The sequence below is a fragment of the Protopterus annectens genome, chromosome 8.part1 (assembly GCF_019279795.1).
Source record: "Protopterus annectens isolate FY-2018-M chromosome 8.part1, PAN1.0, whole genome shotgun sequence".
Classification (NCBI taxonomy): Eukaryota; Metazoa; Chordata; order Ceratodontiformes; family Protopteridae; genus Protopterus; species Protopterus annectens.
In genome coordinates, this window is record NC_056742.1 from 282882648 (window position 1) to 282908385 (window position 25738).

The 25738-nt window shown below is 39.7% G+C and overlaps 1 long non-coding RNA gene across 1 annotated transcript; it reads left to right on the forward strand.

Annotated features, from left to right (window-relative positions):
• Nucleotides 1–201: 201 nt before the first annotated feature.
• On the forward strand, nt 202–25396 carry LOC122810081. Its single transcript, XR_006366049.1, has 2 exons — nt 202–634; nt 24756–25396. It is a non-coding gene; the product is annotated as an uncharacterized LOC122810081 (long non-coding RNA).
• Nucleotides 25397–25738: the final 342 nt, after the last annotated feature.

Below are 25738 nucleotides of genomic sequence, written 5' to 3' on the forward strand. Positions count from 1 at the left end.
TTTTATTACTGTTGAATTCTCTCTTGCAATGTTATATTCCCTATAAGCTGTATTTCTTAAGTGACCTAGTTGTATGTAATGTATTAGTAGATAGTGGAGCTTTTCTCCTCGGGCCTCTGCTGAAAATGGACTTGTTATCCAGCCAGACTAGCCCGGTCAACAAATGTAAAATAAAATAAATAAATAAATAGTATACTTCAGTAGCACTATATGAGTTTGCAGTAACAATTGTAGCTCTCCTTGAAAGAAGCTGACCATGCAACTGTGTTGCAAGCTAAGCTTTTTTTCCAGCAACAATAATTGAAGTTCTGACGAGAAAAACAAAAATCGTGATACCTAATTGCCTTATGTAGTGAGTAATGCGCTCAGGAATCCCATTTCTTAAGCGCTTGTTGGAGTGGACCAACCAATAGCTCCACTATTGTTCTGTGCTGTTGACTTGTTTGATACAAGTATTTTATTTATTTTTTAATAATTAGTTGCTTTACAGACGAGCGGACAGGTGATCTGTGGCGACCCCAAAAACCGAAAGAAGTTGCTTTATAGACACCTGTACTGATTTCTGACAATTTTGGCAAGTGTTATACCAGGAATATGGAAACCCTCGTCTTTTGAAGACAGTAAATTGATATAGGTATGGTGCATGGAGCTCCGTGGCTATGCTCCAAAACTAGCAATAACATTGTAAAGCACTTTTGTCTTGATTTTAGCATGAAGCGCTGTCGCACTTCAGCTTCGCACTAGAGTGGTAACAGCTCAGAAGGGGACGGGGCTAGCTGCGTCAGGTTTAAAAAGCTACCACCTCGCTTCCTTTTAAACAACGCTTAGCGGTTAGCATTGTCGCTCGATTCCCGGGGGGGGGGAGCGCCTTCTGTGCGTACCCCGCGGTAGAGTGACGTGAAAGACGCGCAGGTAGGTGCGAGCGTAAATGGGCGTGCCTTCGTTGAAGGTTTTGCGTCGGGCTGGCGACTCCTAACCGGGAAAAGCCGAAAGTCTAAGTTTCTCTTTACCGGAGAAGTACTTTTACTTCCCTGCCTGTGAGGTGTCGGTGTTTTTACCGCTTTCAGAACCAGGGAATACTAAGTTTCTTTCTCTTAACAAACAAATGCATATGAAGGTTTCCTCTGAATAATTATCTTTTTTCTATAGTTAATACACGGAGGAAGTACTTCGCATGCAGTTCTCTTATAAACCTAGTTGTTAGAATAGCTGGATTTGCATTAACGTACATTATTTTTCTGAAGGATATGAAGTCTGAAACTAAAGCGGCAGTATGACTTCAGTCCTTACTCCTTTTAGGAGGAACAGACAAACATAAGACAAATACGTGTTTTCTATAAAACATCTGGACAATTGAGAGTTGTGGTTCGACACGGATGTTAAGATTCCCCTCCGAAGGCCTTTGCGGTGACTTTCTCGACATCCCCGTCCAGCACACAAGCTGGCTGGAAATCTGCTCTTTTGTTTTCCGAAATGCTGTTTCTGATGGCTTGTACTGATTTTCTCGGGATATAGTATTTTGAATTTAAACCATTAACTGTCTTGGTTTTCTTAACAAAATTTTTGGTCCCTCACTTCAACGGCTATTGTTTTGATTGTCCCCCTTAACAGCACGATGTATAGGTGTGCGATTTTTTTCCAACTTCTATTTAAACTCTATTCATTTTGCCTTTCTTGCTGTACATCACTAGCTGCAGTTAGCCATACATATTGGACCCATTCTAAGTCTACACTTGGTACGGTGCATTTAAACTGCTCTCATTTACGTGGTTGATATCTGTGCTTTCTAGTTTCACCATTAGATCTTTGATACACTATAGGTAGATCTCAAGTGTTTTTGGTGCCTTGTTGCTCCCATTAACACTTTGCCTTCATTCTAAATGTTCTGTCATTCACTTAGCCTTGATGTGTCCATCTGTAAGGCATGTACTCTACATGCTGCCACTTTCTCTTTGGTAACTTGTCTTCATTGGTGGCTCTCATCCTCCAATTTACACTGAATTTTACAACTGCCCCCTAGAACCCCTGGCTAGTCTCTGCCGTGGTCTTTGGCTAGTGTTCTCCCCTCTGCCTCAAGTAGCCTTGATGCTAGAGTCCTTGTCTTATTATGCTGTTTGTGTTAAACCTGAATAACACTCCATAGCATATGCCTCAACTGTCCAGATTGTTTGCCTCATTTTTGTTTTTTCCTCAAAATTGTGGTTTTCTGGCAAATATTTGGCAAACGAAGTCTGAAGTTAGAAAATGATATATCTGAATTTTAGGCTTCACACCCTTCAGGAAATTAATGCTAATGCAAAACCTGCTCTGTCTGTAACAGCAACATTTAAAAAATTATCCCTATTTTGGGGCCTTTGCTCCCCCCCCCCCCAGTATTTATAGCTTTGTCTAGATTTCTTGCACTAAGAGGTTGAGAGGTATTCTCAACAGTGATCCTCTAGCGATAAGACTTTTTTCAGGCTTTCAATCTCATTTGGATGGTGAGCATCCTTACCTTATAGATATATTTCAGTCCTGATTTCCTGTCTCCATTTCTATGGAGTTTGCAGATTCTTGGGTACTGTGGCTTCTTGCTGTTGGTAAAACAACAGTGGCTGACTAGACTTGTGTCCACTTGCTCACACTGTGGTCCCCCTCTAAAAATGTTTTCCCTCCTTGCTGTTCCATTCACCCTTGCATGTAGTCCATTGCTTGCACTGAGTTATGAGCATGCAAACCTGGGAATGGTAGGGAATCATTTCCTGTGTCCTTGGTAACTGCAGCAATGCTTGCACTGGTTATGAGCATGCAAACCTGGGAATGGTAGGGAATCATTTCCTGTGTCCTTGGTAACTGCAGCAATGCTTGCACTGGTTATGAGCATGCATACCTGGGAATGGTAGGGAATTATTTCATGTGTCCTTGGTAACTGCAGCAATTGGTAGATGCAGTGAGTGTAGTGTATTAACAATGATATACTTGGATGTCCCCACGCCAGGGAACGAATAAACCCATATGGTCTGCTGAGGAATTTGTACAGTATACACATGCTGACTTCGCTTTTCCCTTCATCCAGTTAACTTTGCTCTTACAGATACAAAGCTCTAGTCCTAAGTGTTGTAGTTGAGAGGCTAATCTGCTATGTCATGGAAGCAATAAGTATTCACCTATGGAATTTATCCTTGTGGCCCAAGTTATCTGAAATGTGACCAGTTTACTTAGCTTTTTAATGAGTAAACCAGAGTATGAAATGCAGATAGTGGTTTTGAGAAATAGAAAACAGAGGCAGGAATGGTATGCTGTGAGAGAGTACTTATGACTAGTCTGTTTTTGCTTCAGTTTGATAACTTAAGCTTGAATGTACTCGTATGGTAAAATTTAAATTTTCGAGTATCTAGCCTTGTTTCACTTTAGTGTCTTTCTGTAGCACTGGTTATAAAATTCAAGCTGTAGGTTAAATGGGTTGAAGATTTGAGCAGTTCTTTGTATGTCTGCTTGTCATAAGTAATCTTGGCCAAGGCATTTGGAGTATGCATATTTAATGCATAATTAAATATGCAGATATTGCAAAACTTGGTGTGGTGGGGTTTTCCTGCACCAACAGTCTAAATATTGTTCCAGGGTTGCATTACATAAAAATACATAAATGTTGCCTTAAATGAGATGAGCCAACCTTGAAATTATTGCATTTTTAGTGGTACTGAAATGTACATGGGATGCAGGGGAATACAACCCATAATTCTCAACTGTCCAGAATGTCCACTTTTGCCTTGTTGTATTTATTCCTTCACATTTTTTTTTCTTTCAAATAGGACTGAAACCCCTGAATGAAAAGCTTCAAAATATCCTTAAAATGCATGCTAATGTAACATCTGTTCTAGCAGCTTTTTAAAAGATCTCAATTTTTGTGGTCTCCTGTGGCTTTGTCCAGTGTCTGTGCTATAATAAGATCCCTCCAAAATCCGAGCTAAACTTGTCATACAGGCTACAGCTTTTAATTTCTGACAATGTACTACTACTATTGCTGTTCAATGCATCGTGTGATTCTCTAAAGGATAGTAAAGTAGTTGTCGGTTATCTGCTAGCTTTATAAAATCCCATGAGGCATTCCCTTGATGGTGATTCTGGTTAAGTGGGTAAACCAGAGGGCAAGAGTCCCTTTCTAGGTCTTAGCACAGGAGCCACTAACAGTTGCTAGCTTCCAGTTTGGGGTTTGAAATCTAGCTTCTTGGCAGCTCATAGCCTTAACTGTTAGTCTCACTATAAAAGGGGTTTAACAGAAAAGCTGAGTATTTGGTTTGGCTAAATTGGGATGTATCTTGATGGCTGATAGTTGAATGATTGCAGGGGTAATGGTTTAATCTGCAATTCTTTGGTCAAACAAATGGATTACACTGACGTGAAGGTCCATTTGCTTTGTCCTCTCAGCAACCACCACCTGTGATTAAGATCATCTTAAAGGTCTATAGTTCACTAGAGTGGTGCATCACAAATTTGTCTCAACTTGTGATGCTTAATGGTGTATGGATGAAGAACAATATTGGACTTTAAAGTTTGAAGAAACTGGAGAATTAATGGCACTTGAACTAAGCTCAGTGTCACTTTAATGAAATTAAACATTCATGTAAAATGAAATGTGGGTACAGTGCAATAGTTTATCATGACTAACAGTTAAATAAACCCATGCTGCTTGCAAATAAAACTAGGGTCCCGTTACCCTTGTAAGCAATGGCTATAGTCTTAAATGGAGCATCAAGAGGTTTAGTAACCTGTTAAGTGAGATGTAGGGTGGTGCCATGATTTGACTTGTGGTGCCCTATAGTATGCCTTGCCTAAAGGTTCTGTGAAATATCCATATTTGTACCGTTGAACTACCTCACTTATTTGTATAGTGAGGTGTAACGTAGTGTCATGAGAATTTGATTGCAGTGCTCTTACCCAAGATTCATATAATGTTGCAGCAAGGTCAAAGTAAAAGCTGTCAGTCTGTAGCTGTACTGGTTATTAGTATTTTTTCTACACAATAGACAAGCATTCTAGTAAGTTTTCAGTGCCCAAATGTTTACCCTTGCTGGTTAAGCAAACTTTGGAAATGCAGCAACAACTACATTAGACATCTGTCATCACTTTATCCAAGAATGTGGCAATGTATTATGCCACTCTGTCCTCAGTATATACCTAGTCTGTGTGGTAACTGTGCAAGGTTATCTCTGTAAAGACCATACTATGATGGCTCTAATTTTTGTGGGTGGAAAATGCTGGTATTCATTGTCATAATTTGGCAAACTGGTACACCAGCATGTAATGCTTATAAGCTCTTTTGCTTTCAGTGAATATTAAACTGAAGGAAGATGTTTCAGACTTGGCAGCTTTGGATTATCTTTCCTGCCCCACTGGCATTGGGCCGCTACTTGACTGTATGGTGTGAGTGGTTTGCTGTCTTAGAATGTTGCATCTGAGACTAGTCTAGTCAGCAATACACAACTTTTGTTTTCAGCAGCTGCAGTTTACTTATATGCATATATAGGCAAGAAAAATTTCCACTCGCCTAGGAATTCATTTTGGGGAATAGGAAAGGCAAGAGTTTTGGAATTCCCCGATTTCAGAGTAATTGGAGTGAAATTAGTTTTCATTCCTCAGCACAGAATCTAAATTCTGACTGGTTAATCAGTGACCCAGGTGCTGGCTAAGATTGGAACATGAACTGACTAGCCTGCCAATTCTATGGGGGAGTTGGCTACTGTACTGGCAACAGGAGGCTGTATACTGTGAGCATCAGTTTGGCTGGCTGTGGTAGGAACAAGTGCCAAACAGGCCCCATTCCTATGGTAGCACATATGGGTTCCAGTACTGATAGCCAAACCAGTCAGCTGCTGTGGTTCTCTGGGATTTTAAGAGAACCCTAGCTACTTTGATTGTTTTACTATGACTATCCTTTTCATAAAGATAAATGAATTGTATGGTTAGGCTAGCCTATGGCTGTTTTGATGGAAAAGGGAACAAACTTCAGTCCTGTTCATTTTTTCACTTGTATATCAGGGCAACCTTTGCACTGCAGTTGTTTTGCTAGCCGTTTCTGGCATTCTGAGCAAACCTGTAGTAATTTACTGGTCTTAAAGTTGGATAGCTTTAACATTCAGATACATTTTGTGAAGCTTGGCATTTTTCTGCCTGTACATCGAATAGCAGGCATATGGGGGATTAGTCAGGGTAAGGATGATTGGGGGGGGGCATTGAATGTTTTGCACCCAATGGCATGGTATTTATCTATGGAACTAAACATGAAATTTTGGCATGGTATGAATCCTTTACTTTGTCAGAGGAAAAGCCACCTTCAGCAGCAAATGAATGTGGTATTGGATGGTCTTGTACTGGGGGGCACCATGGAAGCATTACATGCAAAACTGATGGTAGAGCTTTAAATGATTAATGCAACTATTGAGATTAAGAATCTCTGGTCTAGTTTGGACCAACTCTGTGTATGATAGTCCTTCAAACTGCAGCAGCTGGAAGCCTGTGAAGCTCAGACCTGCCTGGGGCTGTCAGTGTGGAGAATAACAGAACACTTTTTCCTACCTGAGGATTCCAGATAGGAAGGGGACTTGCAGCCACTATGCAGGGTCAGCTTGTTGAGTGAACTGATTTGCACAGATCAAAATGTAGCAGTGTGATAAGTTATGCCTTCTGCAACAACTTTAGCAAAAGGTTTAACACCAGCTTTAGCCCCTTGTTTATGGGAAAGCCTGTCCAAGGCCTGCAAACCTTGGACATGTATAACTGAAAGTGCTCCACTTGCAAGAATTGTAAGTTATAGGTTTAGAAAGTAAGTATTGTCAGTTCTGATTAAGCTGGTGTGAAGTTGAACTTGCGTGGTGTGAAGTTGAACTTGTGTTTTAATTTTGTTTGACTGGGAGGAAGGAAAATTGAAGCATTGTGGAGAACTGTACCTTGGCTGCTCTTTACAAATGTTTCTCATCACTGTGGTCCTTTGCCTAAAGAAAGCGTACCCTTTGTGGAAGTACATGCTATTACAAGTTGTAAAAACACACAACCAAGGAAACAAATCAACTTGATAAAATTCCTTGGAATATTTTAGTAAAATGGGTACCAGGTTAACAACACCACTCAAAACACCAGTACCAGTGCTTTCATTCCTTCACTAATGGAACTTCATCAGAAATAACAAACATTAACCATGAATCATTTGAATAATACAAGGTAGTTGCTTCTCTTCAAAAACAGCAAATCGGAGCTTTCTGATTTAATAGGGAACTCCTAAAAAGCAATATAATAAATACAAATATAAACCAACTAGACCATGCAATATTGGTAACGTCTATGTAATATCAATAAAACCTATATTTTGGTAAACTTACTGAAAGTCTCATTCAATCCTGTTTGAATATCAGCCCAAAGAAACACCTGCCACTGAGTTTTAAGAACTCCGTAGTTGCTGAATTGATCCACAAAAGGTAGCTGACTAACGTTTTCAGCTACAAAAAAGTAAATTTATGAAGGTCCTGGCATGTCTTGCAAGCACATAAATGCATCCATTTGCTTAATGTGTGTAGATGTTCACCTATTCTGTAACCTAGCTTCCTGATGGTCTTCCCTATATAAAAACTATTGCAGTTGCAGCAGCTAGCTAAACTAGCTAAATAAACAAGGCCTTCACTTTTTTGCAACTAAATCTATCCTTTGCTGTTAATGTATGTGTGAAAATAATGGCCAGTGGGATAAATGAATCTACAATACTTACAATTCTGACATGTGGAAAGTACCAACCTCCTGGAACCTGGTTTATCAACTTTCACAACTCTTCTAACAAACCAGGTTCATGGTTTAATTTTAAAAATGAACTTTGGTTCAGGTCCAACAACCTTTGTTAATCCTGATTGTTTAAAACCACTTTCCAATCTTTAACTTTGTACCCCTCAATGCTCGTAGGAATAGGAAGGGCAAGTGTTTTGTTTTCCTTTAGATTTTGGTGTAAATCCTGACACTAAAATAGGAGGAAACTGTTCCTTGCCTTCACTATCTCCCCAGAAATAAAGTTCAATTTGGTTTAGGAATAACCTTTTCATAAAACACTTGAATAAATGTCTCAACCTCCTCGGCTTACTATCACTAGCCAGCTGACTCAAATGGATAACTTGTCCCTGAAAGATGTGTAATTTCACAAATGAGGTTTGAGAACTATCAATGTAAATTACTAAATCTATCCTTGCAAATGTTGTCATTAGTTCCATGAAGTCATGAAATTTCCTCTTCCTTTTTAGATGAAAAATGTCACCATCTTTGGTAATGGCCAACTTAAACGGTGACAAATATTTTTTTTTCCACCAGCACATCACAAGGTTGGCAAACGTAGGGGCAACTTTAGGCCCCATTAGCACTCATCTGCTGATAGATGCCTTCACTAAACTGAAATGGTCACAAAGAACCAAATAAAGTAATAAATAGTCTTTAAGACCCATGAGGTTTTTTTTTCTTAGACTCTGAGCTATATATTCGACAGTTGACTAGTTTTACCAATGTACATTTTTTTTTTTTTTTTTTTTTTTTTTTAGCATTGCTGTTAAATTTGCATATAGCTGAAGTTAAGTCATTCACTGTCTGCCATGTTTAATGTGTTCCTCCTGAATACTGAAAGGGAAATGATGTACAATTCTCAGGTTCAAGCTGACTATCTTCAAATGTCTGGCAGATGGATTTAATTGCTTGAAGAAATTTGAGTGAAAAGTCTCTTGCAAGAGGGGAGGAACACTGTGTGACCACAAATAAGTTGTGGGGCACAATTATTTGTGTTCCATTCCTGTGAATGGGCTTAGTGCTATGGCAGATATTTAAGCCAAACACAATTTATTACATCAAACAAAACGAAACAAAACCGCCAAGTAAAGCACTCTCAATAAAGTCCAGTATGCAAAAAGAAAATGAAGAGTGCACCATATGTCGCCAAATCAATGAAAGCTCAAGAAGTCTCCTTGTAAAACCAATGATCCACGTTTATTGTAAAAACACAAACATAGAAACTGCAGAGATATAAGCGCTTTCGCGTTGCTTACCAACGCTTCATCAGATATAAATGCAGTGAAAATCACCCCTCCCTTTATACAAAAAAGACCTCATGACATCACTAAATTCATTTAAACAATTAAATAATTAAAACAATAAGGTACATTTAAAAAGGTACAACTTAATGTTTAAGACTCCTAGATGCTAAAAAGGGTTTAATGGATAACTTGTCATTAAGCCCAAATCTATGGGCTTGTAGTTTCATTATCCACTTGCCCTCTCTTTCCTCTATTCTATTCTTTATGTTGCCCAGCCTTTTGTTAGTGTTCACCAACTCCAATACCTGAAATTTGAAGTTGTGTGTATTACCTAGCTCCATTGTGTGTTTTGCAAGGGCATTAGTAATATTTCCCTTGTTAATGGCATAAATGTGTTCTCTTATGCGCTCTCGTAGTGACCTAGTTGTCATGCCCACATAAAATCTCATGCATGATTGACACTCGGCTATATAAACTAAGCCAATAGATTTACAGGTGGCATAGTTTTTGAATAAATACCTCTTCTTAGTGGCCGGATGTATGAAAGTATCTGAATTAGATATGTATGTGCATTGATTACAGGCATGACATACAAAAACATCATTACTAACCAAATGGTCAGAGTATCTAAGCTAACATCACAAACAACAGCATACTGTGAGCATAAAGAGATTTTGGCTGAGAATTTTCTATCTAGGGGTTACAATAAAAAAACACATTTTGGAAGCTTTTTCTAAGAGTGATCACTATAGACAACAAGAAGGAGCCCCTTTGATTAATAGATCATATGGCCACTCACAGTTACCTAAATGTAGAAACAGTGACAATTTCAATAGGATAGTTATTCCATTTACTAATAGGAATAATCATGTGCTGAACGTTTTTAATAAACATTGGGACATATTAATGACTGATGACACGATCAGATCATTGGTTGATGTAAGACCCAGAGTGGCATATAGAAATATGCCCTCACTCAATAGGCTATTATGTTATGATAGTAGCCATCAAAACATGCACTTGAGCAAGAAAACAGGCACTTTTGCATGTCATGCCTGTAATCAATGCACATACATATCTAATTCGGATACTTTCATACATCCGGCCACTAAGAAGAGGTATTTATTCAAAAACTATGCCACCTGTAAATCTATTGGCTTAGTTTATATAGCCGAGTGTCAATCATGCATGAGATTTTATGTGGGCATGACAACTAGGTCACTACGAGAGCGCATAAGAGAACACATTTATGCCATTAACAAGGGAAATATTACTAATGCCCTTGCAAAACACACAATGGAGCTAGGTAATACACACAACTTCAAATTTCAGGTATTGGAGTTGGTGAACACTAACAAAAGGCTGGGCAACATAAAGAATAGAATAGAGGAAAGAGAGGGCAAGTGGATAATGAAACTACAAGCCCATAGATTTGGGCTTAATGACAAGTTATCCATTAAACCCTTTTTAGCATCTAGGAGTCTTAAACATTAAGTTGTACCTTTTTAAATGTACCTTATTGTTTTAATTATTTAATTGTTTAAATGAATTTAGTGATGTCATGAGGTCTTTTTTGTATAAAGGGAGGGGTGATTTTCACTGCATTTATATCTGATGAAGCGTTGGTAAGCAACGCAAAAGCGCTTATATCTCTGCAGTTTCTATGTTTGTGTTTTTACAATAAACGTGGATCATTGGTTTTACAAGGAGACTTCTTGAGCTTTCATTGATTTGGCGACATATGGTGCACTCTTCATTTTCTTTTTGCACAATTTATTACATGGCACGTTAAAAGCTGAATACTATAGTAAATATGATTTTTACTGAAGGAGACTGTCCCTCAGCTGGAAACAAGAGGCTAGCTACCTAGATAACTTTCCAGTTGCTGGAGCTAAAAGGATGAGGACATGTATTTTTAAGGAACAGATGTGTGTATTACAGAGGGGAAGGGTCCTAAAGCATTTTTATGATTGGATTAGCATTACATTTTCAAGAGGGCAGTAGGAATCGGACGGCAGAATTTACAACAAATTGGGTGCACTTTGTACCCTGAGAGCTGGTCCTTAGTACTTGAGTAACTTGACTAGTATGCTTGATGTCTGGCAGAAGCTGAAACTTGAATCCAGATTTCTTACCTGGGGAATGTAAGAAATGGCTAGCTGGACTCCATTGCTGTGATGTATTTTAAGTGACTACCCATCAAAAGGAACTTTGAAATTATGGGAGAGGTTAATCAGATAACTGTAGTGGATTATTATGGGAGAGGCTGATCAGATGACTGTAGTGGATTATTGCTAAAGAACCACAAGCATTGTCTAGATCATTGCTCTGGTTTGCTCTTGCTTTGTATTGGTCAAATGTGTTTAAGGGTGCATGAAATCAGGAATAGCAAACTACCATTTGCAAGGTGGAACAGGCCAGGGTGGATTTATGCCTTAGAAAATGGGTGTTAAATCATTTCAGACTTTACCAATGGAAAGCTTTGCAAAGAACTGTAATACCCCATGCAGCTAAATCCTAAGGATGATCTTAATCAGGCAGATGAAAGTAAAGAATATTGTGCCCCCATATGCATGCCCACTTAGTCTCATGGCATGCCATGATGGCTCAGGTCATGGAAAAGTCAAGCAGATATCAGGCTGCAGTCCAGACTGTGCACCAGGTGGTATAAATCGCATGGCAATCCTTAATAGCTAATTTCTTGTTTACTTTCACTTTTTTGGAATCCCACATTTCAGATTATTCTGAAATGTGTAAAATATCTTGATGTGGGTTCTTTCAAACTGAGTCTTTGCAAAACTGTTTATGGATGCTGTGGTTACTGTAACTAGTTCGTGGTCCAGATCGAAACTGGATTTGTAAAGGGTAGGGCAAGATTTAAACCATCAAAATGGCCAAAACAACTTGTGTCTATTATACACAAGCATTTGATTGGGATTATTTTAGGGTATTTAATCCTGGTGAGAATTACCCATGATTACCCAGGCTTAACTTTGGTACAAGACTGTCATCTGTATTGAGGGAGATGGTTGCCAGTTTTCCCCTCTACTTTAGCTGGATTTTGACCATGGATATCTCTTTGGGGTGGGGGTGGGGGGGTCATTTTATATTTTGTATGGATGACCTAATGGGGAAACCTCAATTCTTAATTTGTGAACATTTGTTCTAGTACCTACTTCAAAAGTAAAGCATTTATACAATGTGCAAACTATGATTCTGTCTTTACATTCATTTTATAAAACCTGAATTAGAAGTACTGATATAGTCCTAATGGATGAGATGTTACAGACTAGGATAATATTTTGCCTGATATCTGGGAAAACCTCTAGTTCTATACTGTCAGATTGGAGGTAGTTGTGAAACTGCAGGCCGCATATATCAAAATTGATGGCTTTATGAATTCAGCTGATGTAGAAAGCTTGTACAAATGGCCTTGGAGTTGTACAGCATGTTGGTTGCAGAATTCTGATTGGCAAGGGTGCCTCCTTTTTGCAAAATCTGTGTTAAGGTTTTAGTGTGGTACTTTGGGTGTACATTCCTAGTATGAGTAGGAATGTCGACTGAACATTTGTGAGGACATTGGGGCATCTGTAGAGATGCCTTTTCATGCTGAAACTTAATCTTAAGATCGTAGACTATGATGATTCACAGCCATATTAGACTACATAATATGGCATTAAGATAGCAACTTTTATATTTTGCATATGATTGTTTTACCTGATGAAGCATCTTTGAAAGTGGGAGCTTTTATGGTCTAGGTTTTAAGCAGTTTAGTATTTGTGTTTACTGTAGCGAGTGAAGGAATTGCACTGTCATATTATTTTCTGAGATTGCAGAAGCGTGTTAAGGGCATGAGACTAGAAAAGTGGAAACTTCAGTAGCCTGGCTACTGAAGCATTCTAGAAGCCCAGTAAATGAGAAATCTGATTCTGCATTTTAAACTACTTGGTTATCATGGGAGTTTAAGGAATGCCTGGAAGGCATATCTGAGGTGCCAGGAAGTGGTGTAACAATTTTTTTCCCTCTGTTTTAGTATTTAGATTTGCCAACTTTCTCCCTTTATGCTCTATCTGGAGTCTTTGGCCACAACACTAGAGGCATTGTCTACCCGGAATATTCTTGGGGGTGGGTTCACTCTACAAAATCTCGAGTACCAATTGGTAAACCCAGGCAGACTTCTAATTCCTTTTTAAGAACTAGCTATTTAGGATTTCTGGCTAGACTAAGGTCTTAACCCACCCAAATGGATGGGTGTGAAATTTTACTTTTTGGTTTAGTGGATAAATGACTTTTATGGGTTTGATTTCACAAGAATATTTTAGAGTGCAACCAGGTATGGCATAAAGGATTCTAAACTCTGAAATGTTACTGAATTCATGTGCATAGGAAGGGTGCAGAGGCAAATTCTTGCCCCTCTAGTATCCCACAGGGTAGGCATTGGGGTTAGTAACACCCACACTGCCTGCCATTATTGCCTTTGAGTATTGGGTTACTCTTTAGGCAAAGGAATGGTTATTGAATGCTTTGTTTAAAATTTGCTGTATCATATGTAACTGGAGGAAGTATTTGATATAGAAGATGTGATTTGTACGCACCCAGTTTACTTTTATACACTTCTGATGGCTTATTGTATGACCTGTGATTTCTTTCTGTACCAGGTAGATGGATTGCCTATAGTGCAATCTGGCATAATTGGGGTGCCGCACAGAGTGTCATTAGGATGAGATATTAAAACAGGCTCCCAACTGTGTGAATTGGTACCTCAGGTGAATACAAGATACGATGGCACCTATCAGTGGGGGGGGGGGGGTCCTCACAAAATGCAATATATATTCTATAGACCAAATGTCACAGCTAGTTTACAATTGTGAGTAATTTGCATATGTCACAATTTTTAGACTTTCAGTTCCCCCACTCTTCCAAAAAAATATTTGACTACACCCATTTCCCATTATATTTTCTCATTCATTCTTTCATTCCAGATAAAATAATTTTAACAGAATATAGATACTATAAAAACAGTAATGTCCATGTTTATACAAACATTTTTCAGTCCTTTTAAACATTCACACTTCCACAGTTGGTTTACTTGCACATTTCAGAAAAGCATGTGGTCTCTAATTCCTTACACAGATTCTCTGTTAGTAAAGGCAAATGTGCCATATAAAACTGGAAGCCTATTTATAGGCTACATCTACATTTTTTTTGCATCTTTTCTTTTACAGCTTTTGCTCATCTTTGGAAGCATTTGAGAATCTTCCATAGTAATATTTTCTCTTGATAGTTTCATTTTTGTACAAGCGATGCCTTTACTCAAACATTTAAGCTTTTCATATGTTTTACTTAATAGGGTTCAATCTAGATCTCCACATAAATGTGAATAACACCTCCACTAGTTTTTTTTCATTCTGGTGGTATAAATACACTAGCTAGATGTGCCATCTTATTTCTGAATTAAACTTTTTTTTTTTTCTATATGCAAGTTAAATATTCTCAAATATACAGGTACTCAATTTTAAGTTGTTTTGTCTTTCGGCTTTTCCCGGTTAGGGGTCGTCACAGCGGAATTCCGGTCCGCTAATGATTGGCAGTAGATTTTCACAAACTCTGAGATGCCAGCTCTACTTTCAACCTTCAACGAAGGCACGCCCTTACGCATGTCTTTCAAACGCCACCCAACTGCGGGGAGGACATGCAGATGCCACCGCCTCCAGCTGAGAATCGAATGGTAGAACCTCTTGCTGTAAGGCAACAATGCTACTGCTGCACCACTGCGGCGTATAGGTAAGTACCATTCTTCAATTCTTACTCTGTTCAGTACCAAACTCACACCCCCCAGAATTTTATTTCTTAAACTGGGTACCTCTTTTCCAGAGAACCACAGTCCTTTTCCTATTTTTTTTTCTTCCCCTTGTTAATGCTTGACACACTTATCCATTCTTGACTGATACTAGATTGTTCGCATAAGTGAACATCACTGGAATCTGAATTCCCTCTGAACAATACTTGGCTTCCTCTAATGCCAAACGTGGTAACTACTGCATTTATAAATGCAAAAACTACCAATTACTGGACAGACTTGCTTAATACCACTTATTTCTATTGTCTCATTCAACTAACCATTAACCACTATTTTGTTTCCTGCATTATCGCATAATCTACCAAATGTCTTAACATTAACATTTTTTACTTCCTTTTTCTTCCAAATAAATTCAGTAAGATATTAGCCCTGCTTATTTTCATAAGTGTTTAATACTAGTGGTCTCCAGTTTTGTCTCCTTTTCCATATAAATGTAATTGCACCCATGCATATTTTTTTTCTTTTGTACCTTTTTCAGACCATTCAGCACCTCTAAAAATTCTCTTTACATATATCAGGATATGCAAGGGTGGCAATCTCCTCTTCCATTCTTAATTGTCTTCAGTTAATTTTCAAGTTCTTTATTTAGTGTCACATGCAGAAGTTTTCTTCTTGAAACTTTGGTCAATCTGTCTTTTATTCTTTTTGTCCTTTGCCAGTCCAGTTTGTGTTTTTTTTTTTTTCCCCTCAAACTAATCCACCAACTTGGTAATTTTAAATTTCAGTTCTCAAACGAGTCCATTTTGCATGCCCACCGTTTTCCAGAAGTACATTTTACCTGCTTTTGATATCTGAAATAACTTGCATCCACCCCTTTTTCGCTTATGTCGTCAGTCAATTTGTCTCCCACATCACTTGCATATTTACATTCGCATAATCGAGTATCTTCCTAAGCCTCATTGCTTTTGTAATTGCCCCCTATATTATGGTTCTATCTTGTATCCAATATAGTATAATCCAGAATTTCTATACATTCTTTACATAAAAATGTTTATGCCTGAGCATTTTTCATCCAAGTTCCATATAACCTTGCATGTTATGTAGCCCTATCTCGCCTCCATTATTACGTGTGGGTTTGGAGCCAATCCTCGGCTCCGACTCGGCCACTTAGAAATCCTGAAAACTTCTGATTGGCTCGTGGCGAAGAGGTATCCCATGGTGCATGCGCACATTCCCCAGATCTCATTTGCCACGTCTTCAGTCGGAAGCTTCTTTTGGTTAGCCGTGGCTAAGTGACTTAGTTCATTATTCTGCTTATTAGCAGTTTTTTGCTTCATGTGAAGTTTTATTCTGATTGCTGACTGTCTTATTGTGATACCGATTTGCGTCTTTAACCGGATTCGACTTATTGCTGTTTTAAAAATTCTTGGGCCTGTTGGCCGTTTGTGTGTGGTTTCCGTGAGTGTGTTTTTTTTTTTGACTAGACTGTTTAACTTGGAGGTGCTAGTTTGTTCCCATTTTTTCTTTCTTGCACTAGGTTCGTTTAAGTTGGAGAACCTAGCAAAACCCCTTTTATTTTTGTTGTGGGTGTTAGGGCTAGATCTGCTTAAGTTAAGAGGATCTAGTTCTTCTCCTGTTGAGTGTGTTGTTTTTTTCTCTACTGCCATTATGTCCAAGGAACATAAAGAACATAAACAGTCGGGGTTTAAAAAGTGTACTAAATGTTCACAAAAAATGTCCATCACTGATGGACATAGCATCTGTGTGTACTGCTTAGGGGCCATACATTTTCAAGAAACTTGTCTCTCGTCATTCCATTAGCTCTAGAGTACTCGGAATGGAAGAATAAGCTGATTTTAAAAGGCATGTTAAAACCTTCCTTCGAGGAAGACCTAGCCAGTTCTTCCTCCTCTGCTAGGTCACAGTCTTCTAGAAAGGATAAGAGCAAGACTTCTAAAAGGCCTTCTCCAGCCTCAACTTCTGTCTCTGAACCTCCACAGAAGTTACCAAAATCGGAGTTGGCCTCTGTCTCTTCGGCTCTTCAGGGCCGATTGAGATTCTGGACCCTGCAGTATCGGCCCCCGATCTTACGAGACCTCCCCAGAGGAACCCACTGAGGCACCCCCTTGGAAGAGATCATGTAAGAGGAAGCATGTAGACTCCCCTGATGAGTTTGTCGCATCTGACACTGACCTCGATGAGTCTGAGGGGTCTCCTAAGTCATCCTCTGAAGATGTCTCTTTGCAGACATTTTAGAGGTCCTCAGGCAGAAAGGCGGCTGGCCACCATTACCCATCCAGTGAGGAGTCAGTGTACCTGAAGGCTTTCGGGTCTCAACCCTCAGCTTCATGGGTGTCTCCTTCATTTGATGAATTATTAGATCTTGTGAGTCAGAAAGCATGGCAGACTCCTGATGCCGTGGAAACTGTCCCCAGGAGGCCGAATAAATTTCTTTTTGCCCCTAAAGACAAAGAATTTTTATCCAAGGTCTTACCTGTTGATGGTGGTGGTGGTGGCCACTAAGAAGGAGCTAGCAGGGTCTTCTATCCATCCACCCAACAAGGAATCCCAAACGATGGATAGGTACGGGAAGTGTATCTTCTCTTCAGCGGCTTTTACAGTCCGCAAGACTTCAGAGAGATCTTCTAAAGGAATTAGGAGATGCTCTTCAGGGTACCTCTACTGAAGCAGTCCCATCTACAGTGTCAGCTCAGTTGGCTACTCTCACATCTATTAACTCCTCCATGTGGCTGATCTCGTACGCAACTGATGGTGCAAGTAGGGTGGTCGTATGCAACTGATGGTGCGAGTAGGGTGGCAGGTTCAGGAGTCTCCTTAAGGAGACATTCCTGGATGCGTCTATGCAACTTTGCTGAGCCTTTCAAGTCTACATTCACCAATGTTCCAGTGGATGGATCCTGTTGTTGGACACAAGATGAAAGATACCCTCACCAGGTGTGAACGGGAAGGAAAGACTCTCTCTGCCGCGGGAGTCTGTTTTACTGTTCCTTCTAGACCTTGCCGTAAAGGTCAGAAGAGCGGTAAAATGTGGTTCAAGAAATCGGAGACCTTTCCAGGATACACAGGGAAGTCAGGGAGGTCATGATTCCTTTCGTGACCAATCCCTATCAGTGTTACTGATGTGGAACCCGACTGTGCATCTCTGGAGCCAGTCGGGGGTCGCCTGTCCTTGTACCAAGAAGCCTGGCTAAGTCGAGACAAGTGGGTACAAGACATTACTCTATATACCCATTTCCCTTCCACCATGCCCTCCCAAAAGGATCCCAGATGTGCCAACCAATCACAGGGATCAAGCGGCTATAGAGAAAAAAGCTGCTGTTAGTCATCCAAAAGGTCCCAGCAGACCAGACAGGATTCGGAACATACTCCAGGTTCTTTTTAGTTCCAAAAAGAACAGGAGACTGGAGACCCATCCTAGACCTCAGCAGGTTAAACGAGTATGTAAAGAAGTCCAAGTTCCGAATGATCACTCTACAATCCATACTCTCTCTGTTAGGGAAAGGCAGTGGATGTGCTCAATTGATCTCCAGGATGCCTACTACCACATAATGATGGACAAAGCATCAAGGAGCTACCTAGGCTTCTGGCTGGGAGCCAGTCATTACCAGTTTTGGGCGCTGCCCATTGGTCTCACCACAGCCCCCCCCCCCAGGTGTTCACCAAGTGCATGGCAGTAGTCACAGCTCATTTGAGGAGTCGGGGAATTCAAGTCTTTCCATACCTGGACGATTGGCTCCTGACTGCCACCACCAGGCATCATCTAGTTCAATCAAGAGATTCCACAATTAAGCTCTGTTCCCAGTTGGGAATCTCTCTAAACTGGGAAAAATCCTCTACTTTGCCCACTCGATCTATAACATTTATAGGAGCAAAGATAGACACTGTTTCTATGACAGCCATACTACCTACAGACAGAATACAGAATCTTGCATAGCAAATTTACAGGATACTTTCCCTTCGAAGAGTCAAAGCAAAGGTGGTGTTGCAGCTTCTCTGAACTATGGCATCTACCATAACCTTCGTACCTTTAGCAAGACTACATATGAGGATACTCCAATGGCTCCTGTCATCCCAGTGGTCCTTTCAGCAGTTGTCTCTACATCACCAGATTCTTGCAAAAAGGATCTACTCTGATGGATTCAACCAAGTCATCTTACCACAGGGACTCTGTACCACAACAGCCTGTTGCCACTGAACACGGATACCTCCCAGATAGGGTGGGGGGAAATTATCTTGGCAGGACTGTCCAAGGCACATGGCAAGATCAGGAGGCCCATCTGTATATCCGTGTCCTAGAGATGAGAGCGATGCTTCTAGCATTGCAAGCACTTCACGACTTTCTCCCCCTAGGGATGATAGCTATCCAGACTGACAACATGTCGGTGGTTTGGTATCTAACAAACAAGGGGGGACCAGATCATACCCCTTATGTCAAGAGGTCCTGTGAGTTTGGAATTGGGTGATTTCTTCCCAATGCTTTCTCATTGCAATGCACATCCCGGGGACTTCCAACTTGATAGCGGACAAGCTAAGCAGGGCAATATTGTTACCTCATGAATGGTCCTTGAACCAGAAAGTAGCCCGTGTGATCTTCCAAAAGTGGGGACAACCCTGCTGCAATCTCTTTGGCAGCCCCATCAACACCAAATGCAGCACCTTTTTCTCCACATCCCCCTGCCGGGAGAGTCTGCAAGAGATGCACTTGTCCACGATTGGCCCCTGGGACTCCTTTATGCTTTTCCTCCTTTTCCACTCATTCCTAAGGTCATACAGAAAGCAATGTTGTTGGGAAGCAAGATGATCCTCATCACCCCTTACTGGCCTCATCAGATTTGTTTTCCTTTTCTTGAGCCTCACCTGTTAGACTATCCATGGACTCGGCTATCAGAAACATCTAATTTTCATGCGGGGATTAATGATTCCAGTCTTGTGTCTCACAAACTGTGCAAATCTTTTCTTAGGGGGGTTCGATGATGTCAAGACCTCCTGTGCAAGACCCCATTCCTCCCTGGGATCTGAATCTAGTTCTGTCTAGACTAACTTTGCCATCCTTTGAACCAGCCCATAGATGTCAGTTGAAATTCCAGTCATAGAAGACTTTTTCTGGTGGCAATAACCTCAGCTAGACCAGTTTCTGAACTACAAGCCCCATCAGTTAAACCTCCATATTTAATTTTTCACAAAGACAAGAGTTTCTCTCTGGACCAATCCTTCCTTTATTCCTAAAGTCTGTTATCAATTTCACTTAAACCAAACAATTGAATTGCCAGTGTTCTTCCCTAATCATACCAATAAAGCAAAGTATACATTCCACCAATTGGATGTGCATAGGCAACTGGGTTTCTATTTCCACAGGCCCAAATGATTTAGAAAATTGTAATAGCTGTTTATTTTGCTGAGGCGAGAATGGCTTTGTCAGTTTCTAAGGTCACACTATTGAACTGGATCTCTAGTTATATTTCCTTTATTTACAGTTCTCAGGGAAAGGAGTTGCCCTTTAAAGTCAAAGCGCATTCTACCAGGTCCTTTTATACTTCTTCTGCTTTCCAAGCCAGGACACCTATTGATAATATATGTGCAGCAGCAACATGGGCTACCCCTCATACCTTCATTTCCCATTATAAATTGGATTCTACTTCCAGGGGGTAGAGCCTCATTTGGTTCCAGAGTACTCGGGAGTGTTTTCCAGTGAGCCACCCATTCAAGATGCTAGGGACGCTGTCCCACACGTAATAATGGAGGTGAGATAGGACTACATAACATAGACGTTATGTACTCACCATAACGTTCCATGTATGTAGTCCATCTCACCGAACATTATTACGAACCCACCCACCAGCCCCCTTCCTGAAGGATCTGGATACAGTTTCCTTTTCTACAGTGGTTTATACCATAAGGGTGCCTTTATTGCAGTTTATTCCTCTGGACCTTTGTCCTTTTTCTTTCTTATTCTGATAGACTAGTAGCAAACAAGATCTGGGGAATGTGCGCATGCACCATGGGATACCTCTTAGCCATGAGCCAATCGGAAGTTTTTAGGCTTTCTAAGCGGCCGAGTCGGAGCTGAGGATTAGCTCCGAACCCACACGTAATAATCGGCTAGATGGACTGCATACATGGAACATTATGGTGAGTACATAACTTCTTTTTTCCCATAATGCATTAATTTGTATTCTGTTATGTCTAATACTATGTCCATATCTAACAATGTTCACAATTCCAACCTTCTAGCCTTAGCTGAACATTGCTTATATTACTCACATTAATGGCTAGGATTATCGCCCTTTGTTACTTTTACCGTTATTTCCCCCTATACCTATTTAAATTTCTATTTTCTTTTTTCCCAGTAGAACTTATCCTCTTCATCAGTTGAATTACTTTCTCTCTCCTTTTCCTTTGTTTCCTTTGTACACATTTACTCCCATTCTTTTTTTCTTGTCTTTAGTATTCTGTACTAAAACACTCTCCCTGTCTTGGTCTGATTTACTGTGTATAATTTTCTGTAGCATTAGTCTATCCATGAATGTCCTATTTTCACACTCACACATTTTTACTTGTTTTTTGCTTCATGATTAACTTTGTGGCAAGTACAGTTCCTTTTGTCACAATTGTTAAATCCTGTACCACATCTTTGGTTGTCCTAGTATCTAACCACTCCCTTATTCCCCTCCACATTAATTATATTCAGTAAATGCATTTTCAATAACACCTCCTTCCCACTGCCAATCCATAAACCTCTATTGTCGGATCTTTGTATTGTCCATTACATATCTAGACTATTATTAATTGCTTTAAAATATCTCTACTTCTGTATGAAATTGTTTACTTTTTTAGCTTCTCTGTTACATGTCTGCACAAGAGTTCCAAAGATTTTCATTCTCTCTCCATACGGTTATAAAAATTTCTCATATTCAAAAGTATCTTTATACAAATAAAAGCTCTTGCCTCTGGGTTCAATACCCAGTGGTGAACTGATGCTGTGCTATAGTTCATACCTGTCCAATTTCTTTTCCATTTTACTTATCTGCCGATTGCAGCTTCTGCCTTATCTTCTTTTACCTTCTCCGTTTGTGCGTATGATTTCTTATTTCCTGAACTTCTTGAATTCTGTCGATATTTCTCCCCACAACACTGCCTTCTCACTCCAGTTTGCTTTGTTCAATTCTTTCAAATAAACATCCTGCAGTCCCTTGATTGGAGGGTTATAACACTCTGGTGTTGCAGAATCTTCTGAAAATTTTGCTAACTCTGCCATATCTACTTCTTGTCCCTCTTTGCCTTTTACTCAACTCTCCACTTTTTTTTACTCAACTCTCCACTTTTTTCCCTTCCCCACTTCTCATTCTTTATAACTTCCAACCCATTATCTGCCACATTAAGCTTTCCAGCTGTTTTATTAAGTTTTACAAAAACATGAAAATCACCTTCCTCCATGTTTAAAAATTCTGCTTCTCTGAGCCACTTTCACACCCGGACCAGAATACAGGAAGTGTAATGCCAAATGAGTCCCTGTATGCAAAAGAGTAGGGAAGTAGATGCCCTGGCAACATTTCCCTTTGTGTGTAGGTAAACCACCTTGCATCTCTCCTGAGGCCATTGGCCTAATCAGATTAACCTGATTAACAGCTTTTTAATTTTATCCCTTTTGATAAGTGTAAGGCATTGCAGCCCTACCTCATGCCTCTCAACTGCCCCTAACTTTAAAGTATCATTGACTTGGCAGTCTTGCTCATAATTGCTCAAAATGTGTATTGAGTGATTTGGGATTCTGTTAATCCCATATCTTCTGGCTTTATCTAGAATTCCTTAAAGTGGTACTCTTGATAGGAGTACTCTATTCTACCACTGTAATGAGGAAGCAGAATATAAAGCTTGCAATCATTTGTCCTAATCTCAGCAGTCCACCACTGCTTTGTATGTGTGATGTGCTGTGTTCATGCCTGACTAGGCATGCCAGAATTAACTCTGCAAACTGGTTAGATTGCATATTTTTAAATATGGATGGCTCTAACTTCCCTTTGCGTTCAGTAGATCTGGAAGAGTAAACGTGGTGACTTGTCTATTGCCAAATGATTTTGTAAGCAGATGTATATTCAAGGGCAGTTGGACATCTAACTTTCAAAATGCGTTTAATGTTTTTCATAAAACTTTGTTTTGACTGAAGATCAACTCTTAAATGTTTAATGAACTTGGTATGTGAAGAAAAGTGGGTAATCTGACTTGTACCTGCAAAGTTACACTGGTATTGTTTTGACAAACTTAATTCAAGTAAGCAGCGTTTTAGTGTAAAAAGTGAAATGACTTGACAAATGGCATTTTTGGAGCTAAAAACAAAGGAGTAGGTGTTCAAAGGAGTCATTTTGTTATATTGGTGACCAACATCAAATGCAGGTCTAAAACTGTCCCCCATACATTTAGTACTTCAAAACTAAAATACTGAAGAGGAAAAATGGGCAGAAAATCCTGTGTACTGTTGCACCAAGAGCCATAAATTCTCTTGAGCACCTAGTTGATTCCTTACCAAGAAATTTTAATATGCAACTATTTGAAGCCATGCTGGGAAATATTCCCAATGTGAAATTGCATCTTCAGATAGAGACGAGTTGGCATCCATGAATGTAAACAGCTTTAACATTTCAGTAATAGGTGTAAGCCAATTCAAAAGTCTGAAGGGGCTCAAGACATTCAGACATCTGCCTAACTCATAATTTTGAGTTTCATGACCTATTTGTAGTGAATATGGACTGCAACTGGTGCCAGTATATGCATGTATATTTCATGCAGAGTAGACTGATGTCAAGTTTGGGGGGGGGGGGGACTGCATGAATTTCTGACAAGGGAGTTATAATCCGATCTTTACAGGAATGGCTCAATTAAAAAAAATCTGACTTGTGGCATGACACTCAAACCAAATGTGTCCATGGATCTAAGTTTATGGATACAAACTTATCTGAACTTGTATAGTGCCTCTTATTAGAGACCTCATCTAGGCATATAGGGTGTTTAATCTGTAGGAATGCTTGGTGTTATCAAACCTAGTAAAGCATATGACAGTCTTTTACTGAAGATTACATGAATGAGGTGTATCAATTTGTTTTTTTAGTAGCTGCCTGAAGTATGCTGCCATGTAGTAAGCACTAGTTATCCAATTTTACGAACTGGATACACACTATGGAATGGGTTGATTACAGCTAGCTTACTCTGGGCATGTTACCTGATTTCCCCAAACTTATTGAAAGTAAAATGGCCAACTTTAGTTTGTGTCTTTCGGCTTTTCCCGGTTAGGGGTCGCTGCAGTGGAACTCTGGTCCACTACTGATTGGCAGTTGATTTTTACGTATCAGCTTGCCAGGTCTGACGCACAACTTTCAACGAAGGTACGCCCATTCACACATGTCTCCACGCAGAAGACACTCTAGCTGAGAATCGAACCGGACAGCATCTTACTGTGAGGCGACAACGCTACCGCAGCACCACCACCACGGGTAAATGGCCAACGTTAGTAATTCAGTGACTTTTATGTGCTTCCTGCAGGGTTAATGGGAAACTTGTATGCTTTCTTGAATCACTTTTCCAGCTAGATTTTCAACTTTATTTCCATTCCTAATGTGTTGCCTATATTCATGTGTGTAGCAAAGGGAATGGGACTGGGCCTTTTGAGAAGGTGACAGTAAATACCTGCTTGTTTTGCATGTACTTCTTCCCAGTATATCTAAACCATTCTACAGACTTTGCATAAGTAGGTTTGGTACCCTATACATTACTTGGGAAGCTTACTTTAAAGGGTCTTTTGATTACTAAATTTTGAACCCTTTCACAGTGTATATAATTTCAGGCTAGTGTGTAGTTCAGTGTAAACTAGTAAACAGATTTCACCTGTGTTCATTCTTTGTTTGCAGAATGAGTGTTCAGTGTACTTCAACCAGCTACCAGCTCACGGTGATCTTGAGTCAACTGCAACATATGCACAGAACCTATACTATGCATACCCAAGAACAGCTAGTACCAGTGCACACTTGATACATCTTGTGACATCATTAGCACCAGTATAATCGACGAGAAGCTGTGTTTTTCTTGTGCTTGGATGAGTTGGAAGATGGGATCTTCACATCAACAGACTATGAACTTTTGGGAGGGATTTGTTATACTATAGCAATTTAGAGCAAGTCATTCGCTACATTTTCTGAACTGGTTAACCCATTTTGATCCTTGGAAATCAGGTGTTACTCAAAAGTACTAAGACTTGTACAATTGTTATAGGATTAGTAGCAGACCTAAAATGTTTTACATTCAAGCTCCTAGATAATTCGGTTTCCTTGCATCCAGGAGTAGCAGTGTTCTGGAATTCTCTTCTGAACAGAAGGGTTGGAATCAAATGCTCGAGTAAAAAGCAAATTGTTTATAACAGAATTTAAAAAAGGCATACTATAATCTGTTTTTTAGCACTCCCACTGTATACTTTGTCATTGAATTTTTCTATTGTCGGTTGTCATGCCTGAAGTTACCCAGTTCACTGAATAAATAGGGGAACTGTATAATTTTTCTGTGTACAGTATAACTTCCTGAGTCAGCATTTAGTTTCCAGTCTGGGGTTTAGACAACTAGTATTGTGCAGTATACAAAGTATAAATGCTATGGAGTAAAACAAGCTTGGTGTGATGGCAAATATTTTTTCCCAAGCAGCTGTAGGGTTTGACTACAACTTTTAAAATGCATCAGTGAGGTTAGAGATTTTATTCAAATTCTTGCTGTGAAGCTGGGTTATTTTCCCCCTTTTGGGAAATCGGCTGAAGTCTTGTGAGGAGGTTGTGCAAATCTTAATGCTTTCAAATGTTATGCTCCTTTCAAAGGAAAAATACTTTGAATTTTAAGTCTCAACTAC